Source organism: Macaca thibetana, chromosome 8 (genome assembly GCF_024542745.1).
Source record: "Macaca thibetana thibetana isolate TM-01 chromosome 8, ASM2454274v1, whole genome shotgun sequence".
NCBI classification, from domain to species: domain Eukaryota; kingdom Metazoa; phylum Chordata; class Mammalia; order Primates; family Cercopithecidae; genus Macaca; species Macaca thibetana.
This window is the reverse complement of record NC_065585.1, coordinates 105,988,117-106,008,984: the sequence shown is the minus strand read 5'-3', so window position 1 is coordinate 106,008,984 and position 20,868 is coordinate 105,988,117. Positions and strand designations below refer to the sequence as shown.

The following is a 20,868-nucleotide window of genomic DNA, read 5'->3' as shown; positions in this document are numbered from 1 at the left end:
TCATTTTTCAGTCTGATATATCTCTACTACCCGAATGCATGTACCCCTCCACCCAAGGTGTGTCCAACAAAGATTTTCATATGGTAAAGATATATTCAGTTTTGCTGAAGGAAAAACATAAATGAACTTCAGCAAACTGTCTATCTCTGTATTTAGATTTGCTTTCAGCATGAGGATTCAGGGGTTTTTTTGGAGAGGGGGGATAGGAGTTTTTATCCTTTTTTCCCATTATATTTCAAATGAATTTGTCAAGAGACTTAGAGTTTTATTTTTCCAACATGAATCACTGATGATCTAACAAATTAATTACCCATCCATCCTGTCTTAGTGGGTGAGGTCATGGGAGAACGGATGGGTTCAGCCGACCTCCCCTGGACTGTAGTGTCATGGCCCCCATTTAAGAACTTGAGTTCAATGCCAAAATTGCCAGTTTAGGTTAGATTCAGACCTAAATGTATCTTATTATACACAGAAGCACACAAATGCAATATGTCATCTTTAATGGTTCAGAACAAAGCCTAAAAAAAATAGTGTCCTAGCACAGATGAATTTTATAACCTTTGATATATGGCTTTCATTATTAACAATAATTTCTGTAACTGCATCCAAATTCGGGAAGACACCCAATGAATATTAATTTTATTTTTGATTTATTTTCTCCTCCCGGTTGTTCCCTCTAGGGCAGACCTGCCTTCCCAGCGTCCCTTTGGCCCTGAGATCTTACATCCTCCAGAGCAAAATTCTCATGGTCCTGGGGACAGCCTGGTTCCAGGAATATTGCACTTGAGGTTTTGCTATTCTGCTGGAAAATAAGGATTTTTTTCCCCATTGCATTTTCTTACCTCTTCATATTGTACAAAGATTTCCCCCACACACCCTTTGTCATTATATTTAAACCTAATTGCAAGACAACTCTCCTCACCTAAGTCATCAACAAAGCCCAATTATTTCTAATGCATGCAGAAGAGGGGAAAAGTGCCAAACAATAAAAAGACATGCAGTAACCTAAGCCTTTTTCACAGTCAGGCTTCAAGTTCACATGTGAATTTATGCCAGTTTTGACATTAGCCGAAAAAATTAACAGTTCTCAAAAATGAAACTCTCACAAAAGGGGTTTTGTGTTTCAAGCAGAATAAATTATAGTGTGATGTTATTAAAACACTTAGTTGTTAAGTTGCCAAGAAAATCCAGTATATTCACACAGACTCGAGGACCTGTCTCCATGCAAAGTAATTAAATTAGATTTATGGGCTGCATTACATCAGTGTTTGATAGTTCATTTTTCCTTTCTTCATATTTTGCCCTGCTTTGTTAGAGCATGTGACAGATGGTAAAAATAGTGTGAAGTTTCTTGGCCCTGTGCTAAATCCCCTTTCGGTAGTATATCTCTCTTCTGTCAGTTCTCCCCAGCGATGATAAATTAACCTCTCTCTTTGTATCCCAAGTGTGGCAGTAAAGCTCTCTTTGACACAGTACTATCACTTTATCTTAATCTGTGCTGTTTCGAGGGGAGAGGGAGATGATGCAATCACTACCCTGAGTTTAAAGAGAAGATTTATTGTGTCAGAAAAAGAGAGGATGATTAATATAATATGCATCATTATATTTTTCATTTTGTCTCATTTGTCGTCGTCTTCTCGTGGAAGGCAAGGAGTTCGCCAGGGTGGACCACCCTCCGGACCGCCTTTCACCTGGAGCCCTGCTAAGGGGGCTGAGCCCAGGGACTGGTAGGTTGCGGGAGGCCGGTTCCTTCTCTCTACCCCATCCCGCCCACCCCATCCCCGGGGCCACCATTGAAAGGGTGGGGTTTTTCTTTCTGGTGACTGGAGCCAGCTTCCCATCCTTCCCAAAGGGATGCAGCTGCACCTGGGGTCAGCTTGGCATGGGACTCCCCTTTGGACGGAAGATATTCAAAAGGTCTCAGGGCATGATTTGAGGTGGGTCAGTCAAAATATGCCCTAAATCTAAACAGAACTTGGGGTCATCCAGCCCCCAAGTGACACTGTTGGCAGGACCAGAAGTAGTGTCATATGTAATGTTTCTCCAGGAAGGGACATATTACTATGATTATTTCCCTTATTTATAATAAAGCTATATTCTCCTTAAGCTGCTCCTTGCCTATGAATTGCTTATATCTGGGAACTGACTTTATTCATTCTGCTCAATAAGCACTCATCAGTATCAACAGGTAGCAGGTATTGGATAGAGACAAAGTGTCTCGAGGACCTATCCCTGCCCTCAGAAAGCTCACATTCCAACCAGCAGGCAGCCACTGGCCAACTGTGATGATCATCTCTCCCTCCTGGGTCCTTCCAGCATGGAGGGTGCCAGACCCAGGTTGGGCCCAGGGTGGGATCCTGGATCCCACTAAAGGAGGAAGGTCTCCAAATCAAGGGTGCATTACAGATAAGATGGGCACAATTAGAAACCTAATTGGAAAGTGTCACCGAGAGTGGAAAGGGGTTGTGGTATATCTCTTCCAAGAAGTGAGTAGTCACAAGTCAGTTTCTCTGCTTTCAAAATTGGGATTTTTCAAGAGTTACCAAAAGCGAGGTACCCTATAGAATCCCATCCAACTGGAGTCTTTTCACCCAGTTTTCCTCACAGACTCTGAAAGAAGCCAATGGCAGGCGGCCTGTCCTAGCCATTCTCACTCATCTGTTGAATTCACTCTTTTTCTCCTTTCCTAGGACTGACCCCAACTCCCTCGCCACTCCAACCCTCCCACCCAGGAGGGGCAGCAGCAGTCATGTCCGCGCTTACGCAGTGCAACCCACAGGTTCTCTCTCTCCCAGGAATTTGGAATTGAGGTGGAATAACAGCCAGTAGACTGGAGAATGAACAAGAGCACTCGAGATGCTGTGGACAACTGAAGAAGTTAGCTCTGCAGCAGAATGAAGACAAGAGATACTGTGAGAACTTCCTGGATCCAGACGCGATGTTCCGTGCACTGCTCTACTGGAGGCCCATGATATTCCTTTGTATCCTTCAAATAAATTCCTCTTTTTTCTTAAAATAGATCAGATTTCTTTTTGTTACCTGCAAACAAAAGAGTCTTAAAACACCTCTATTTTCTACAACTCCCTAACACGGTGCTTCTGTTCAAGTCAGGCTAATTTCTTTTGCTGTCCTGCAACCATGAGCCTCCCTCATTTCTACGTTGTTACATTTACTCCAGTCGATTATTTCACCTAAGATGCCCTCTCGATTCCCATAACCTATCCTCCTCCTAATACAAGTGCCTCCTTCATCACGAAAACTGCTCCAGCCCTTGCTGATAATCTCTCCTTTGGGTTTCTCCTTATACTCTCTGCCAAAAAATTTAGCAATTAATTGTACTTTGTTATGTGCGCTATACTGTAATGCTAACCTTGTCTCCACAAAGAGATTGTGAGCTCCCTGTGGGCAACAACTTGACTTCTAAGACTTTCTTGTATCTCTCAGTGCCAGCACTTGGTTTAACCGAAGCACCTTTCCTCAGACGAACCCATGACCATCCAGCAAAGCTGAATAGAGGGAATTAAAGAAGAGAAGAACCTAAGTTTAGACAGAGCCAGAAGTGTTTCTTGGTTGCTGCTTCTCCCCAGAGTGGTAGAGGTTCTTCACCATCTTTTACAGGGAATGGGACCCATTTTCAGCAGGCTGAGAGAGGAAAAACACTGCCTTAGGATATGGAAAAGGTGATGCCATTTGCAGGAGAGCCAAATTTATTGCTGCCAGAAAAAGTAGGGTCAACTAGCAGAGGTATGGGATGATGTATATCAACCCAAACTTTGGATGAACTAAGCATCATTTCAACTTAATTTTGGAAATCTAAATATATGGAATGCATTAGCTGATTTTATTTTTGGCAGCAGACTTAACCATTCTAATCATGTTTTGCTCTAGCGAATTTTAAAATTAGTTTGCATTTCCTAAGCACACATCAGCTGGGTGAGGGCTGAGGGAGGGAAAAGAAGGAGAGGGGGATGCTAGGAGAAAGCTTGGTTAGGATTAAAACTTTCCTGGCAAACGCTTCATTAAGTGGATAATCCACATGCAGATACATGAAAGCTAACTAGCATTGAGTCCTGGGGCCTAGGAGAATGTGGGAGCACAAACAGGCACCCACCCACCAGGCCAAGACCATTATAAATATGGTGCATGAGGAAAAGAAAGAAAGAAGGAAGGAAGGAAGGAAGGAAGGAAGGAAGGAAGGAAGGAAGGAAGGAAGGAAGGAAGGAAGGAAGGAAGGAAGGAAGGAAGGAGAGAGAGAAGGAGAGAAGAGAAGGAAAGAAAGAAAGAAAGAAAGAAAGAAAGAAAGAAAGAAAGAAAGAAAGAAAGAAAGAAAGAAAGAAAGAAAGAAAGAAAGAAGAAAGAAAGAGGAAAAAGCTATTTATTTACTGTTTGCATATTTTCTGGGAGAAGAACATAGCTGCAAAAACAAAATCTCTGAGCGATAGTAAATTTTCTCCACTATTTGTAGAGTTGGTCAATATGTTATTAACCAACATGGTGGCAATATTAAATGACAGTGAAATCCTGGTATCTTCTCAGGGTTCAGTGTGCTTTGCAAACATCCTTTCTTTCTTTACCCTCAGCTGGATGTGGGAGGTGACTATGATCTCCACTTCTTAGGAAAGGTGTCCAAAGGCTTTTCCAAAATTCGTCCTCACCCTCAAAGATATAATCATCATAGTGATTACAATTTGTGGGACCCCCCTACTATGTGCTAGAAAATTACACATTATATTTGACATCTTCACCACAACCGTGCAAGTTTGGTTGAATAGATATTCCCACTTTACAGATGAGAAACAGAGTCACAACATGGTTAAATACATTGGAGGCACTCACACAACCAGAAAGTGGCTTAGCTGAGATTGCCATCCAAGGTTCTGTTCCCAGGATCTGCGTTTATTTGACAATGCCACCTCTCAAGAAATACAAGACCATGCTTTGGACTGGAGAGTGAATCAGTAAAGGCTCACTGTCCAATCCCCTTCTAGGTGAGGTGGGGGTTGAAGAATGCTGGGGATGTCACACTACCCAGGGCTCCTGGGACTTTTGTGCTAGTCTTAGCCAAACTGTCCTGGGTTGTCTAAAAATACTGCCCTCGATGGGCCACTGTCCCTTATGGTAGCACAGCTCTCTGGGATTCAACAAAGAGCTGATGGAGTCCAGGCATGCACAGAGCTGTTCTGGCCTTGAGCCTGAAAGCAACCACTGCCCTTGCTCAGTAGCCAATTTGGAGAGAAAAAATGTGCAAGCTAAGACACTCTGGCCCTTGTCTCCATTAGATTCTGCCTTAACAGGTAGGCTTTGGGAATCTGTGAGCCAGTGGTGGGCAGAAGTTGTTGGAGGACTGAGAAAAGATAGCCAAAGGGGCTCATAAAGACAGAAGATCCTATAAAGAAATTATACATGATTAAACCAACATTAAATTAAGGACTATTTAAAAGAAAAAGGCAGTAGCTGTATCAGTCAGGTTCTCCAGAGAAACAGAACCAACAGGAGGTAAGGGGTTTTGTGTGTGTGTGTGTTTGTGTGTGTGTCTATGTGTGTTAAATATATACAATATACATATGAAATAAAGATGTTTATTTTAAGGAACGGGCTCACACAAGTCCAAAATCCAAAGACAGCCCAGCAGGCTGCAGCAGGAGCTGATGCTGTAGTCTTTGGGAAAAAAATTTTAGATTCAGGGAGTACATGTGCAGGTTTGTTACAAGAGTATACTGCCTGATGCTGAGATTTGGGCTTCTGTTGATCCCATCACTCAGATAGTGAACAGAGTAACCAATAGGAAGTTTTTCAACCCTTGTCGCCCTCCCTTCTTCCCCCTTTTGGAGTCCCATCTTTATGTCCATGTGTACTCAATGTTTAGCTCTCACTTGTAGGTGAGAATATGTGATATTTTGTTTTCTGTTTTGGCATAAATTCACTTAGGATAACGGCCTTCATCTGCATCCATGTTGATGCAAAGGACATGGTTTCATTCTTTTTCATGGCTGTGTAGTATTTCATGGTGTATATGTACCACATTTTCTTTATCCAATCCAGCATTGGTGGGCACCTGGGTTGATTCCATGTCTTTGCTATTGTGACTAGTGCTGATGCTACAGTCTTGAGGGAGAATTTCTTATTCAGGAAACCTCAGTGTCTTCCCTTAAGGCCTTCCAGCTGATTGAATGAGGCCCACCTGCATTACCCAGAGGCCTCTCCTTTACATAAGGTCAACTGATGGAAGATGTCAACCACATCTACAAAATACCTGCACAGCAACATCTAGATTAATGTTTAACTAAATCATTGGGACTATAGCCTGGCCAAGTTGAAATAAAACTAAATATCATATTAGGATTACCCTAACACAATTATTTTCACTCTTTTGTGTTCTCTACTAATAATTAGGTGTTTTACATAGTTATAAAAACTATATTACAAGAATTTACTACTTTTATTATACATATAACACATGTTCATTATAGAAAATTTGTATACATAAAAATTTGCCATTCTAATTTCTTAGGTAAGTTGTAAACCCTTTTTCATGTTTATAAGGCTGTCTCCTCCATGGGATTATAGGAACCATAAGAACAGAGGCCAAGGTCCCATTTGTGTTTTTATGCCTGTCATTAATTATGGTGCCTAGCACATGATAGGTGCTGAATACATATTGTTTAAAAGAATTGGTTTTCTTTTTTAAATATATTTTCCACCTTTTATTTCCATCAGTTTCATCCATTTAAAAAGAACGACAAGAAGATTCCTATCAGTCTAAACTGGACCACCCATGGTTTATGAAAAAGTTGGAGCATTTCAGCCAGCCCCACGTGACCCACCCTGCCTTCAGTTAGAGGAGCTTCTAGCACCTTCTGGAAGGGAGGAAAAGTCTTGGATCCACCTGGCACTCAATCCACTCAACATTTGGCTGCTGCTGCAGTCCTGGGGCTGGAGGGAACTCCCACTGAATGCACATCTACAGAGGAGTATGTGGTGCAGTGAGGACGGTTACTGCTGGAGCTGACCCACAGTGAACTACATACTTTTAGAAAGAGCCTCTGTCACATAGATAGAACCAAAAGAAAACCCACAGAAAACCTCGAGAAAATATATTTAAATCTCTGATAGGTCTCTTAGCTAGCAGTGAATTCAGTATGACAGCATAGAGTCTAAAAATATTAATTAAAAATAAGTTGCTTTGGTTAGCATTTAAACCTTTCCCAAGAATGGGTTTTCTTATGTAACACCAACACTTATTATTTGTGATAAATACATACGAGTCTAAGTAATATACTAAAATTATCCTAGTTCATCACCTATTATTAAACACTCAGGTTCTTTTCAGGTGTAGTTTTGGGTTTTTTTTTTTTCTATGAAAAGTTTTACTGCTAGAGACTTTTTTCATGTAGAATTTTCTCTTATTTGAATAATTTAAAAAAACTTATTTACACATGTTTTCTCTTGCAGCATGTTGGCCTTAAATGATCACACTGATTAGTCGAACTACTAATTAATTTAGAAGAGAGTATAAGTCTAAATGATTGTTTGGCTGGTCCATTAAGACTTGAATGATAGCTTCATAATAATAGCTAGTAATATACAGCTCTCTACAAAACTGCCCCGAGCCAAAACTGAGCTTCATTAAGCATGGTCCCACAACTTCCCTCCATAATAATGGGGCTGGAAGTCTGAAAACTACATTTCCCCGGTCTCTTTGGCAGTTGGCTTCCAGTTAAGTTTTGTCTAACTGGCAGAAAAATCAAGACAAGAGAGGAAGGGAGATGTCTTTGCTCCTCTCTCTCTCTCTCTCCCCCTCTCTCTGTCTTTCTCTCTCTCTCTCTGTCTTTCTCTCTCTGTCTCTCTCTCTCTCTTCTCCTGTTTCTTTTCTTTCTTCTTCCAATAGTGTTTCTTCCATCACCTCAGCTTTTTACTTTTGAGACAGGGTCTTGGCCTGTCACTCAGGCTGGAGTGCAGTAGTGTGATCATGGCCCACTACAGCCTCAACCTCCCCAGGCTCTAGTGATCCTCCCATCTCAGCCTCCCAAGTAGCTTGGGACTACAGGTACACATCACCACCATCACAACTTTTGAGACTATAATCTGCTTTCTTTGCTCTTAGGTTCTGGAAACCCCATCACCATTCTTTTGTTCCTCCAGCCCTAAATAATCTCTGATTTACCTTAATTTCCCCTTTTTTGCTCCTTGACTATCTAAGGTCTTTGTAGCCTATTTCCTGTATTAAATATCCTTTGTTTGAAATACATAGGTTGGTTTCTTTTTCTGACTAGACTGTGATTGATACAATAAAAATAAAATTTTTTAATGAGGAATTGCTCATCTCACTTGGGTTTTGCCCACTTTGGTCTCCAAAATCTAGACTTCAGAAGTTAATCAGGGTACACTCGTCCAAAATATCCCTACATCACTGTATTGACTGTGTTTTTGTATTTTTTATATTTTATGATGTTTTGAAATCTTAAAAAGCTTTCTGACAAAGGAGAGACTGCTCCTTCCTGGCCAGTCCCTTCTTAGCCTCAGTAAAAGACTCAGCAAGGAGTATGTTTCTTATGTACAAACAAACCAGTCCCACATCTGTAGCATCAACCACCTCCTTCTCTAACTCTCACATATCAAGCCAATATTTCCTCTCCCCTAAGTCATCCCAGAGCCAGGTACCAGCCAACTAGAGACCACTCCTGTAGCTCAAAGCCCACCAGAATTATTCAAACTAGCCAACTCTAACCTGACCACTCTGCCCTGCCTTGCATTTCCTGCAGAAATGGCTCAGGCTCTCCCCACACTCTTGTCTTCTGCCACCTGGCCCAAACCTGGTGCTTCTCCTGTGGCCCAGTGAGGCATGTGGTGACCTCCTCTCTGGGATCTGCAAGTGTAATCAACTTTTTCTTTTCAAGCTTTATTCTCATTCACTCTTGTGGTCATGCCAACTTTACCATACCATAGCCAACATGAACATTCTTAGAATCATAATAGTGTTTCCTAAGTTCTATTCCTCATATTATTTGTGTCCAGAAGGATTTTAATAGGCGCTCATTTAAAAAAAGATTTCATAATTAGGCTAGGCGCAGTGGCTCATGCCTGTAATCCCAACACCTTGGGAGGCCCAGGAGGGTGGATCACTTGAGGTCAGGAGTTCAAGACCAGCCTGGCCAACATGGTGAAATCCCATCTCTACTAAAAATATAAAAATTAGCTAGGCATGGTGGCAGGCGCCTTTAATCACAGCTACTTTGGAGGCTGAGGCAGGAGAATCGCTTGAACCCAGGAGGCAGAGGTTGCAGTGAGCCAAGATCGCGCCACTGCACATAAGCATAGGCGACAGTAGTTAAATGAATTTGGGGCATACTGGGTTAAAGTTCAACAAGCTTCTTCACTGAAGGACTTCTCAGAGCCTTTAATATACAAATGTGCATTATGAATCTCCAAGAGTGTTTCCCAATTTTTTTAACCAACTAGTCTTTTATCACACAATATACAGTTGTATATCTAGAGATGATAGTCTTTCAAGGAATGCTATTTGGGAGGTGCTAGTCTACAGTAATACTTCAAAAATTATTTTAATGTCTTTATGAAGAAGATATTAAGAGGTTAAGAATGGCTAAAGTCATATTTTGTATAAAAATCAAACAGAGTACCAAAATATTATATGCATCTGACTATACAGGTTACAGAATTATATGTCTTCAGCTGCTCTTCTTTAGGGATGTGGCAATAACCTTTATTCCACCAGCTAAGAGAATGGTCATGGTCCAGGAAAAATGCTCTTCTGCTCTTATCCCTTGCTGTCAGGCTAGAATGTCAAGCCTCTTATTACAAGAACACTGTTACTAAATCTCAGCCTTTACTTATTCCCTGTGAATACGGCAGTCTTTAAGTAGAAAATAGTTATCATTCTATTTCATTTTCTTTCTTTTCTCAGGAGATTAAAAAGGGATTAGCTGTAAGGATATAAGCGGAACCTTAAAAGGAAGTTCATGGAAACCCAAGAAGTAGAACACTAGCTCAGCAAGGCCTCACAGGAACTGGAATAGAGAACTCAAAGACACCGTGAACTAAGTGTGTGCCCTCTCCTCCTCCCTCTCTCTGTCTCTGTCTCTATCTTCCTCTGTCCCTCTCTGCCTCTTCCTCATGCCATATCTACTTCTTTCTGAGTTTGCCGCCTTGTTTTCCCCTCCCCACTGCCTGGGCTCTGTTTAACCTCAGCATGAACATGGATCACAGGGGCTCTCCTGGTCTCAACTGGCACAATTGCTACCTGCGGTCCCCAGGGGCCCCATCTCTTGGTTTTATCGACACATGATTTCTATGGGCAGTTTCACTTCCTCCTGTGATCAGCAAAATGCTGACTATGAGCTGCGTGATAATAAAACTCTCCTTCTCGAACCTGAAGTTTGCATTTTCTCTTTGAGGAAAAATATTCTGAATACTGGATAATGGGAGGGGGGTTTTAAATCTCTTTTTGCAAGAAGAGAATTCTCCTACCTTCCAAACAAAAGTTGGCTTAAAGTTCAAACTTATAAAGGCTTCTCGTTGACATGATCTGTCCCTGCTTCACCCCTTCCCCAACCTCAGACTCTCTAAGACTCCCCCTCACTCTTTCTGGCCCACCTACCACAGCCTTGCTGCATTCTCTTAGATTTGCACATTTACATATTCTGCCCCTTCTACCTGGAACTCACTCTCCCTTTTCACCTGGTTAATTCTGACTTATCCTTGAGATCTCAACTCAGTTGTCACTCCCCTAGGGAAGCTCTGCTTGACCCCCCTAATCATCTAATCATCACACCCAGTCTGAAATTGGTTGGTGTGGTTATTGTACAAATTCCTTTCTTACTTACTAGTAAGTATGTGAGTCCAGAGGCCATGTCTGGTTTTGCCCATTATTGTATCCCCTGCATTAGCAGAGAGCACCTGGCGGGCTGTTAATAAATATCTGATTGAATCAATTCTGTTCCTTAGTAATCATATGGTTCATCTTTAAGCTCTCTAACTAGTCTTATATAAAACAATTTTGGGCTGAGTGCAGTGGCTCATGCCTGTAATCCCAGCACTTTGGGAGGCCGAGGCAGAAAGATCTCTTGAAACCAGAAGTTTAAGACCAGCCTGGGCAGCATAGCAAGATCCTATTTCTACACACACACACACACACACACACAATTTTAATTAGCTGAGCATCATAGCATATGCCTGTAGTCCTAGCTCTTTGGGAAGCTGAAGTGGGCGGATTGTTGAGGAGTTCAAGGCTGCAGTGAACTATGATCATGCCATTCACTGAACTCCAGGCTAAGCAACAGAGTGAAACCCTATCAAAAAAAAAAAAAAAAAAAAAAAAAAAAAAAAAAAAAAAACGGTCCTTGTTTTATAATTTCCTATTCTTGTTTCACACATATAATGCCCTCTTTTATTTCTTTAAGGATATTAAATATAATTGCTTTTCTTTTAAAGGCCTGTGCTGATGGCTCTATTATCTATGTTTCCTTGTTTATAAGAACTGTTTGTTTTGTTTATTTCATTTTAATGGCTTTCCTCAGATGTTTGGCAATTTTTCATTGAGTGTTCATCTTCTCTGGCAGAAGATTTTCACATATGGCCAGAGAGGCAGCTTTCCACTGTATTCTCAGGACAGAGTCACTGTTTACTCACTTCAGGCTTAAAATTTTGCTAACATTTTTCTCGAACATGCTTTACCCCAATTTGTCTTGACAAAAACTCTAGATGGTAGACAGAACATGTAATATCATTATATTTATTTTACAACTAAATAAAATTCTGAGAAACTGTGTCTTCCCCCAAACGATGCAGTTGATATAATATCAGAGCCAAACTCAAATCAACCACCTGATTTCATATCCCAGCATTATCACACCACACCCCAGCTGCCCCTCATGTGGGCCTGCTCAGAGGTTAGCATTATAGTCAGTGCTTCCAGTTCCAAGTGACAAAAACTCAGCCCACGCTGTTCACTTGTGTTTAAGAACTTGTTTGTTTCATTTATTTCATTTTGATGGCTTTCCTCAGATGTTTGGTGATTTTTCATTGAGTGTTCATCTTCTAACAGAAGCAAGAAAGAAAGATAAACAACTTAAGGAGGGTAGAACTCAGCCTTGACAATGGCTGGACCCAGGGACCTTCACACTCTCAGGATTCTTCTCCATCTCCTGGCTCTGCTTCTCTGTGTACTGGCTCCCTTCTCTACTTCTGCAGGATGTATTCTTTACCTGGTGGAGGACAGGACTTCCAGGATCCCTGGATCCACATCCCAACAGCTCTGCCTACCCACCCACCTTCATCCTGCTCCCCAGAAGAAGAGAGGTAATTTTTCTCTCCTACCTTCAGTTTCTAAAATCCTCAAGAAGGACTCAGGTTGGGCCAGCTTACCTGCCTGACCCTCCCCGCTGGACCAGCCACTACAGTCATGGAGATAATCATCATTGGCCTGATCCAGGTTATGGGATCCCCTCTAGGGCTAGAGAGCAGGACCTAAATGTCAGCCCACCAACAAAATTACAAATGACTTCTCAAAAGGAGAGTACTACTGTTCTAGTCTCGTTACAGAAAGCCATCTAGTAGGGGTTGTGGTGAATGGCTGCCCTGTAAGGTTTGCACACACAAGAACATTAGTTAGCAAAGGATATGGAATCATAGTTGTATGTTATGAATACTGGCCATGCTTCAACCAAATGTGGTGAACAGCATCTGGACTTAGGAGTCAGATAGATTCCAGGTTCAAATCCCGAAGCTGTTGTTTAAGAGCTGTGTGACCTTACACAATATACTTAACAAGAATACTAGGATATTTGTTATTCCCTTGGGCAATATATTTGAGTTGGCAGATAATAAGCACTCAGCGGTTGCAACTATATCTCCTCTAACAGCTGTACTAAGTGTGTTTCCTTCTCAACTGTCCAGAAAGCAGGGATTCTCAGCCAGGATTTTGTAGAAGCTCCAGGAAAATCTTCAGTTACTTAAAAATTTGTCACAAGAGTCTCAAAATAATTTTTAATAAAAATAAGTTTTGTTTCTTTCACTTAGAAAGTAATTCTATTCATAAATTTCTTTAGGAAAAGGAAGGCATGATACCAAATAAACAGAATCAAGCAACCAAAAAGGGATTTTATGGGCTGAACTGGATTGCTCCAAAATTTATATGTTGAAGCCCTAGTCCACAGTATCTCAGAATGTGACTGTATTTGGAGTTAGGGCCTTACAACATGCAATTAAGGTTAGATGAGGTCGTATGGGTGCACTTCAATCCAATAGAACTAGTGTCATTATAAGATAAGAAAGAGTCCCCAGGGGCATGCATGCAGAGGAACAGTTATGTGAAGAGACAGCAAGAGGACGCCCATCTGAAAACCAAGGAGAGAGGCTTCAGAGGAAACTCAACTCTGCCACCACCTTGATCTTGGACTTCCAGCCTCCAGAATTATAGGAAAATAAATTTCTGTTGTTTAAGCCACCCAATGTGTGATATTTTGTTATGACAGTCCAAGTTGACTAACACATGGGTGTCATAACTCTACAAAAAAAAAAAAAAAAAAAAAAAAGGTAGGAGTCACTACCTTTGCTCAAGAAGGCCATTTCTATGCAAACCTTGTCACCCTGAAGCCAGATTCTGCTCTTCATTAATCCCCAAGCCCATTTCAAATTCTTCAGTTGCAGAGAAAATTACAATAGCAGTCTACCTAAGCTACATGTGGCTGCCTCCATCCACAGCCAGGTTGCTGCAGAGCAGCTCCTTTTCAACTCTTCTTGTCCTCGCCTTGTCTTTTCAACACCCATGGAAGTTTTTCCCTACAGTGTCATGGCCAAAGAATTGCCCTTCAGGTACCAACCCCAAGTCTCTTTACCAAGCTCTACCAAGCTGCTGCTATGCCATCAGGAGCCCCAGTGTCTTGAGAAATATAACTCAGAGTTGCTGCTCTTCCGTTTGCTCATTCCATTCTCCTAGAGCTGAGTAATTTGAAAATAATGTAATTGCTTGGCGTCTCTGTGTGTGTTTTACGTCCAATCAACCTGAGTGACGTGAACTGATTTGACAGCTTCTGCCAAGTACGTACAGATGAGTGGTGCACCCACTCACCGTGCACCCCAGCATGAGGAGCTGCCAGGCCCCGGGCGGGGGCAAAGCAGATTTCTTCCCCTGTCACATCCTACTTTCTTTAGGATGGAACTCTGAAGTGTGAGCCTGTTTTCAAATCTGTAAAATGGGGATAATAGTATTTCTTTTAGGTTGGGTGCAGTAGCACATGCCTATAATCCCAACACTCTGGGAGTCCAAGGCAGGAGGATCACTTGAACATGGGAGTTCAAGACCAGTCTGGGCAACATAGTGAGACCCATCTTTACAAATAAATAAATGAATAAATAATATTTATTTTATACAATTGTTATGAGGACTAAATAAATATGTGAGAGACCTAGCAAACCTAATGTTTAACACAAACCAATTCACTTCCCATCAGTTTCTTCATCTGACAAAAAAAAAAAGAAGAAAACAAAAAGAAAAAGAATAAACTCACCACCATTGCAAAATGATCCAATGATGTCATATGCAGGAGACATGCATATGCATAATATCATCTGCATGGAAAGTCTAATGGTGATCACTTCTATTTACGTAATCAATAGATAGCACTTACCACATAGCGCTTACCATGTGCCAGGCGCTGTTCAAAGCACTTTATAAACATGAATTAATTTAATTCCTACAACAACCCTGAGGTAGCTCCTAATCTTAGACTGTTTTTACAGATGAGGAATCCTATACGAAGAGGTCAAGTGATTTTCCCAAGGTCACATGACTAGTAAAGGCAGAGCTGGGATCCAAGCACAGTCCCAGAAACTTTCCACGTGCAGGCATGTGACTGCCTAGCCCCATTGTCTAAGTCCCGCTGGGAGGTCTGGAGGTGAAGTCCGCTTCTTTGAGGAGGGTATTCTGCTTCCTCTCCTGGTCTTCTCCAGGCACTGCCGAGGAATCTGCAAGGAGAAACCATGATCCTGTCACTGTCCTCAGCTGGGCTGCCATGAAATCACAGTAAGATGGGCTACGAGGGCCGCAGCAGGGGAGAACAGGAGAGGGAAAAGTTGGGCGTGCCACCTGCCAACCCTGCCATCAGTCAGAGCCCCTTTCCCTTGTCCCTTCTCAGCCCAAGCTCAGCTTTCAGGCACCCACTGAGGCCTCTCAGCTCCAAACCATAACTAAACAGCACCATGTTTGTCACAGGCAGGGAAATCATTGCTGCTTGTTGTTGCTCAAGGCTGTTTTCCCCAGGCCTCTACCAGTCAGCATGCAAGAAAAAGGGCAGAGTGGGAATAGCTGTTGTTATTCCACATGCTACTTCCCTCCCTCTGTGCACAGGTGTGAGCACCCACCTGCACAGAGGGCTTCACAGCTGCAGGAAGAGAAAAAAAACCAAGAGGAGCACCAGGGCAGCGCAACTGAAGAGGGACTGGAGATGGAGTCCGATTTCTTTTACTCATTTATTCATTCATTCACTCCGCAAAGACCTACTGAGTCTACGTAGTGCCAGGCCCTCCTCTCAACCTACAGGTGTGGCAGTCAACAAGATATAGTCCTTGCCTTCCTAGAGTTTATTATTCTTAAACAAATAAGGGAATCTCAGAGAGCAATGAGCACTATAGAGAAAATAAAGCAGCCCAGGTGTGGGTGGTGTCCCATGCCTGTAATCCCAGCTACTCAGGAGGCTGAGGCAGGAGGATCAATTGAGCTCAGGAGTTCAAGGCCAGCCTGAGCAATACAGCAAGATCTCATCTCTGAAAGTAAAGGTTTTTGTTTGTTTGTTTTGTTTTAAAAAAAAAAAAAAAAAAAAGGAAAGGAAAGAAAGCAGAGCATTGGCCAGATGTGGTGGCTCACGCCTGTAATCGCAGCACTTTGGGAGGCTGAGGCTGGTGGATCTCTTGAGGTCAGGAGTTCAAAAGCCAGCCTGGCCAACTTGGCAAAACCATTGTCTTTACTAAAATTACAAAAATGCTTAGCCCGGCATGGTGATGGGCACCTGTAATCCCAGCTACCCGTGAGGCTGAGACAGGAGAATTGTTTGAACCCGGGAGGCAGAGGTTGCAGGGAGCCAAGATCATGCCACTGCATTCCAGGCTGGGCAACAGAGCAAGACTCCTTCAAAAAAAAAACAAAAACAAAAAACAGAAAGCAGAGCATTGAGACAGAGAGTGACTGAAGAGTTGCTAGGTGCAGCCACCTGAAGACCTAGAAAGAAGAGTGTGTCAGGCAGAGGTAACTCCAAGTGCAAAGACCCTGGGCTGGAAGCGCTAAGTATGTTCGAGAGATACTGTGGTTAGTGTAATTGTAGTTTAATAAACAACGGGGAAAGTCCTAGGAGATGCAGTCAAATGTCCATCTATAGAAGGCATCAAAGGCCTTTTGGTCAATAGATGTTTGCCAGTTGGTAAATTATTTACACTGAAAAATAATAGAAAACTGTTGTCCCCAGTCCTGGAGCCAGTGTGGTGGAGCGGGGAGAATTCCACACTGGGAGTCAGAAGGCCTCTAGTTATCTTGTCAGATCAATTAACATCATGAACCTTCATCTTCTCATCAGAAAGTGGAAAAAGGACCCTGCTTTGGAGGTGCTGGTGAGAATCAACTGTAGCAGTGGCCGGGCGCAGTGGCTCACACCTGTAATCCTACCACTTTGGGAGGCTGAGGCAGGTGGATTACCTGAGGTCAGGAGTTCAAGACCAGCCTGGCCAACATGGTGAAACCCCATCTCTACTACAAATGCAAAAATTAGCTTGGCATGGTGGTACACACCTGTAATTCCAGCTACTCAGAAGGCTGAGGCAGGAGAATCACTAGAACCTGGGAGGCGGAAGTTGCAGTGAGCTGAAATCCAACACTGCACTCCAGCCTGGGTGACAGAGCAAGGCTCCATCTCAAAAAAAGAAAAAAAAATGCAGCAGTGTACACAAAAACATGGCAGTGTATTATTTGGCATATGAGGTGGCCAAAAACTGGGGAGTGTTGGTATTTCTAGCCTGAGCATTATGGGACCTTAGGCAAGTTCCTTAAGAGGAAAAGGACAGATATCATTTATTGAGTATCTACAAGGGGGAGGCCCCTGCACTGGGAAGTGTTCATGGGTTACACCTCCTTCCCGATTTGTGCTGTGAGGGGGCAGGACCCAGTGATACCCAAGATTCCGTAAGCTTAGACGTTTTCCATGGGACCACCAAGCCAGGAGAGACAAAGGATGTCATTCCAAGGAGAGCCAGGACAAGAGCAGTGCCAGGCAGGGCCTGAGGAAAAGGGATCTGCAAGAGTTTCCAGAATCCACAGGGCCTCCATGATGGTTAATATGAGGTGCTGTCTTGACTGGATTGAGGGATGCCTAGATGGCCGGTGAGGCATCGTTTCTAGGCACATCTGTGAGGGTGTTTCGGAGGAGATTGGTGGGCGAGTCAGTGCATTGAGAGAGAAAGACCTGCCCTCGGTGTGAGGGGCAGCATCCCACGGGCTGGCGGGCCCAGCTGGCAGATCGCAGATGGAACAAAGGGGATACTCAGCTCCCTCTTGCTTCCTCTCTGTGTCTCAGAGCAGGACGTCTTTTTCTTCTCCCGCCTTTGGACATCACACTCCAGGTTCTCAAGGGGATTCAGTGCACCCTGAGCTTAGGACAAGAAAAGACCTTCACCTTCCCCTCCTAGCAAAATGTGTTCTTGTTTGTGAAAAAAAAAAATGTTACAAACTCAGCCCAAGTCATTAGCCTTCATTCTGTCTTTGTCTTTCCCGCTGAAGGCAATGCTCCTGCCCCTGCTGCAAGTCCTGAAACTTTCCCACCAGAAGAAATATTCCCCTTCTTTCTTCCCCGCTTCTTTCCTTCTTCGTTCCCTTCCTCCCTCTCTTTCTTTCTTCCTCCCAGGCTCCCTCCCTGTCCTCCCCCTCCCCGGGGAACTCTCCTTGGCTTCATCTCTACAGGAAACCTGGAGACGCAGGGAAATTCTTCCAGCGGCTCTGCTCTCCTCAAACCTGGAGAGAGTGATTTTCCTTCTCACCCCTTGAGGGCTTCCCTCCTGCTCTGGCACTTCCCCAGCCTTCACAAAGGAGGCTGCGGGTGAGGGTTTTTCCATTTAATTTCATTTTTCATCATTTTTACCCTTTTTGGATGGTTCACATCTGAGGGTCTCGGTGGATTAACTGGCCAATCAGATTTCATTATGAGCCCAAGTAGTTCTTATCATTAAACCTGTAATTTATTTCTTCTGTGTTTCATAAAATGTGAAATATTACCATTCTCCAGGAGCTTGAAGAGTGCAGGGATGCTCCATTAAGTTCAACACTGCTCCTCCATAAGAGGCTGTAATTATATGCGGATTTTTTTTTAACAGCTAAGTTTCTACTTGCAGATGCTAACAAAAGAAATAAGCTTTTAATCCAAACATAATTAATATGAATTACCTCCCTGGTACACCCTGGCTTTGCACCATTAAACTTAATTTTTGTTTTGCATGATAATTGTGTTATCATTACCGTTTATAGGAGAACTCAGGGACCCTCACTTTGTTTTCAGTCAAGACCAATGGGACTGGGAATGACTTCCCTCCCCTCTGCCAGCCAGACACCTTTCGGCCAGCCTTCTTGAGCCGTCCCTCCCAGCCCCGGTGGCCTAGGCAGGCTGGGGTCACAGGCTGCATTGCCAGCCAGAGACCTTACTCCAATGAAAAAAGGAAACAGATTCCTACTTACACATTGGAGGATTTGCCACCCTGGAGACAGGCACAGCCAGAGCTGCTGCTTAATCATCAGCATCAGCATCATCATCATCATTATTATCATAATTGCTATTATTGTTCCTAACAGTAATGAGTACTACACAATTTCTCTGCAGCCTGTTCCAGCTACCCTGCTAGTGGTTATTTCTCACAACTATCTGGGGATCCTGGACTCTGGATTAGTTAAGCAAAGCCCCACAAAATCTTAGATTGAGCTCCAAACCCTGGGTCTTATTAAGGGTTCTGTTCAGGACTCTGTTCAAGAACAGTTGATTCTTTCTCACCTCTGTGTGCCTCAGACTACCTCTTTGCCTCTCACTCCATGACAAACATTTACGTTTCTTGAATCTGAGAAGGAAACTGAAAATGATACTCTTTCTTTAATCAAAGAGTTATTAAATACCTCCTACGGACTAGACAGTAGATAGATAGATAGATAGATAGATAGATAGATAGATAGATAGATAATAGACATAGATTGATAGATAGATAGATAATAGACATAGACTAGATGGATAGATAGATAGATAGATAGATAGACAGATAAATAGATAGATAGGCAATAGATAGATTGATGATAGATAGATAGATAGACATCCCATGACCCCTGCCATCAAGGAATTTACAATCTAGTCGAAGGAGGAATATAGACACTCAAATGTTTAAGAAAAAGAGGAATTAAATGACAACACAAAACAATGCCAAAAATGACAAATGGAGCACCTAAGAGTGTGAGCACTCACGGAAGAGGTGATTGCAGAAGTGCTCAGGGAAGACTTAGAATAGGAGCAAGAGCTTGGGCTGGACTCTGCGCATGGGGAGAATTTATGGAGGTGACACTGTGGAGCAGAAGCTGCGGGGAGGGTGAGCACAGGCCTGGAGGAGGGAACACTCTGGGCACAGCCTTGAGGGAACCAACCTGGCTACAGCAAGATCTCCCTGCAGAGGCACAGGAGATGGGCTGGAAAGGTAACCTGGAGTCAGAACATGAAGAGCTCTGAGTGCTAGACCAGGTCATGGAGAGACATGGAATAATCTCAAATAACAGGGAGGCCTTTATGGAGGTGGTGTCATCTGCTGGTCAGCCTGGGGCATGTGGCAGGTGGGTTAGACAAAGAAGAGTCCTAGGACAGGAAGGCAGGAAACCATGGCAACCGTGGGCAGCAATGAGAGCTCAACTTGTGTGGGAGAAAAGGACTAAAAAAAAGAAATAGCTAAAAGAGAGTCCATAGTACTTACAAAGGGAAAGGAGAGAGAGAAAACAGAGGATGGAATGCCTGGTAACTCACAGTATTTAACAGAAATGATCACTCTAGGTGCTCTGCACTCAAAATGTAACACTAGTTGCCTAACACAAAGTTAGCACTCATGACTACTGGCTCCTGCTACCTATTAGTATTAGTATTAATAGTAATTAGTATTAATCTGTGTTATAATTACTCAAATACTATACTATTTTGTCCTCCCAGTGTCCCTGTACAATTGTCCAGGATACTCTCTTACATATATTATATAGTTGGGCAAAGGAAATTCACTGGGAAATTGAGAAATTATCAAAATGTGATTTATTTTTCAGTGGCCAAGCGACAACCATGGGTCTTCAGATTCTTTCCTCAACAATGTCACTTAAAAAACTAAGATGATAATAATAAGCAGTGCCCAGCCCAAGCCCCAACATCAGTAACAAAGCCATGAGAGTTCTCCACAGACTAATACAATATCAATGTAGCAAAGTTGCAGTTGTACCCCATAAATATGTACAAATTTTAAAAAATAAAAAACAAAATAAAATAAAACCTGTGGATTGAGGTCGGGAGCAAGATGGCCGAATAGGAACAGCTCCAGCCTCCAGCTCCCAGCGCGAGCGACACAGAAGACGGGTGATTTCTGCATTTTCAACTGAAGTACTGGGTTCATCTCACTGGGGAGTGCTGGACAATCGCTCCTGGTCAGCTGGTGCAGCCTGACCAGTGAGAGCTGATGCAGGGCAAGGCATCACCTCACCTGGGAAGTGCAAGGCGGAAGGGAATCCCTTTTCCTAGCCAAGAGAAACTGAGACACACAACACCTGGAAAATCGGGTCACTCCCACCCTACTACTGCGCTTTACCAAGGG

At 42.9% G+C, this 20,868-nt stretch overlaps 1 protein-coding gene across 1 annotated transcript in view; it reads left to right on the top strand.

The window, feature by feature from the left end:
* Positions 1–760: 760 nt before the first annotated feature.
* The window catches only part of ERLIN2 (ER lipid raft associated 2), a 372,918-nt gene continuing 352,810 nt past the window's right edge, over positions 761–20,868 (top strand). Inside the window, exon 1 of the mRNA XM_050801353.1 lies at positions 761–765. The gene's annotated coding sequence lies outside the window, so the exon portion shown is untranslated. The remainder of the gene's footprint in view (positions 766–20,868) is intronic.